The sequence below is a fragment of the Oryzias melastigma genome, linkage group LG10, assembly GCF_002922805.2.
Source record: "Oryzias melastigma strain HK-1 linkage group LG10, ASM292280v2, whole genome shotgun sequence".
Classification (NCBI taxonomy): Eukaryota; Metazoa; Chordata; class Actinopteri; order Beloniformes; family Adrianichthyidae; genus Oryzias; species Oryzias melastigma.
In genome coordinates this window covers 14,842,613-14,845,159 of record NC_050521.1, presented here as the reverse complement: position 1 = coordinate 14,845,159, position 2,547 = coordinate 14,842,613, and positions in this window count along the sequence as shown.

Sequence of the window (2,547 nt, the reverse complement as noted above, 5' to 3'; positions counted from 1 at the left end):
TCCTCCTGATGACAGTTCACAGCTAAACAAAGCAGCAATGTTCACACATTTTTCACAGGCTGGTAGCTCATCTACTGTATAAACACTAAATGCATTTTTTAGCACAACTTTATGTGCTTGTTTTTCTGCAATGGCAAAGGATATATAAATATATATTTTTGTATTGTTGTATTTCCTTACCCCATAACACTAATTAGCAAAATGAAAAACAGCTGTTCTTGTTTGGAACAGAAATGTGACTGGAAAAAAAAAACTGAAAATAAAGCATCACTTTAACTAAAAAAAGTAAAAATCTGCACACAAGCTCTTCTGACAATTTACCACTGTGTTCTACCATGTCAATAATCCTCCAAATATAGTTTTATTTCAGTTTTTCTTTTTTTCTTTTTTCAAAATTTTGTAGCTCTATGAATTATCAATTTGAGATTTTATTTATTTTCTTTACTTGCTTCAGTTTAAGAGTATTATAGATTATTTAAGTTATTTAAAATTGTGGGAATCAATAAGTAATGTAAACTTTATAAACCGTGACAGATTTGGACATTTTGGCTAAACTGTCCTCTGAAAGCCAAAGAAACATATTATACCACAAAGTCCCATGAGGAAAGGTTTGATAATTAATTTAATTAAAGATAGGTTACTACATTTAAACATTACATATTAGTGTTCAAATATAGGAAATTGCTTCAAAAAATGTTTCAAAAAGGCAGATTTTTTCTAAAAGGGTTGCAGAGTCTGTGATTTTAAATAATTTAAGGTAAACAAATAGCAACATGACTGTGTTTTTTTATTACTTTTTTTTTTAGATTTACTGCTGTACTAAAATTGTTTAGACCAAAGGTGGTTCATAAAGCTTCTTTTATTCTTTGTGTTGATTGAATCCATAAGTTGTTGCAAATATCTATGAATTACATATTCATTTAAAAAAATAAAAATGATTATGTTTAGCTTTCCATTCAGAAAGTTACATTAATTTCGTGTCACATATCCAATAAAACCCTGTTGGTTTTCTACACTAAAAATGTGATGTAATCTATAATGGGATCTTCAGTGAGAGATTATAGCGTAAAAAATATTATTATTATTATTATTATTATTACTACTATTACCACTACTACTAGTAGTAGTACAACAAATAATAATAGACTAGTTATTAGAAATAAAAAAAAACAAAGGATGCCAAAAAGACATCTGAAAGACTAAGAAAAATATATGTGACTGACAAATATATAGCTTAAAAAATCTATAGAATAACCTTGTTCATTAACTAAACCAGACAGTGTGACAGACAGTCAAGCGTATTCGAGCACAGAAAGGGCTGTTCTGAATGAGTAATGCTCTTTGAAAAGCATTACCCTGATGATTTACAAAATGTGAAAAAAAAGTAATAACTTTATAGTTTAGCTTTATGTTCAGTGTTCAAAGATCCCCAAGTGTTTGAGTGTTGAGAGGACAGGGGAGAACAATTTACTCTTGTACACCAGCAATGACACAAAGAGGTTATCTTCTTCCAGCAGCCCGCTGTTCAAGTGGACTTAAAAAGAGCAAGATGCACTGCAATGCAGCACTGCCATGAGAGCTGCTGGGCCTTCTTCATGGGTAGCAAAAAGAAAGCAACATGTGAGATCACCAAGGCTTCTTGACTGAGACAGCAGAGTCCCACAGGATGATTTCCCACCAGAGACAGAGATGCATCCCAGATAGGAATTTCACACTTATTACTTGTTGTTGGTGCAGTGTAACCTCTTACAAATCTTCACTTCTCCATATTTCTTTGTCTAATAATGGCAGTGTTAGAAAAAAGTTTTTTTTTTTCTTTATATTTTTGCACAAGTCAAATGAGAGCTCGATCCGTTCCTTTTTTGCCTCCCAAATTTGTCCACATGCAGGGCTTTTTATATCCACAGCGCTTATCGAACGCTTGCAACTGACCACAGTGAAGTGTGGGCCTCTAAGAGGGAAGAAATAGATTACCCTTATCAAGGTTTTCTCACCGGAAGGCAGCAGCCGTGAAACCTAATTACACTCTGGCTCTGCAGGAAACAACAATAAAGCTCACTGATCTCTCACGTTTCACTTCTCTGAACTTAGCTGACACGTACACAAAAACGGCGTTTGAGCTCAAATTTGACTGCACACGCTTCCTCACGCGTTTTAGGTTTGTGTATTGCATCACTCTGGTTTAGGTGCTTCAGGTTATTTGGTCCACTGTTCATTGAGATCATTAACCCTGCTGTTTCTGGATTATCCTCAGTCAAGGAAACAATTTATCTAATGCTGACTGAAACCGCAACGGATTCTTAGGGTGTCTTCACACTGCCCCATGTGGTTTGGTTAAAACAGTGAATAGCACTTTTCTACCTTGATTCAAGGCCTTAAGGGTCTTATAAGCACAGTTCACCCAAGCACACACACATTTACACACTAATGGCAGCTCCGATGCTCATCCTCAACTACCAGGAGCAATGTGGGTTCAATGTCTTGCCCAAGGATACTTTGAGGGAACTGAACCTGTGATACTCCCATGAGAGGCTGATTATGTAAACT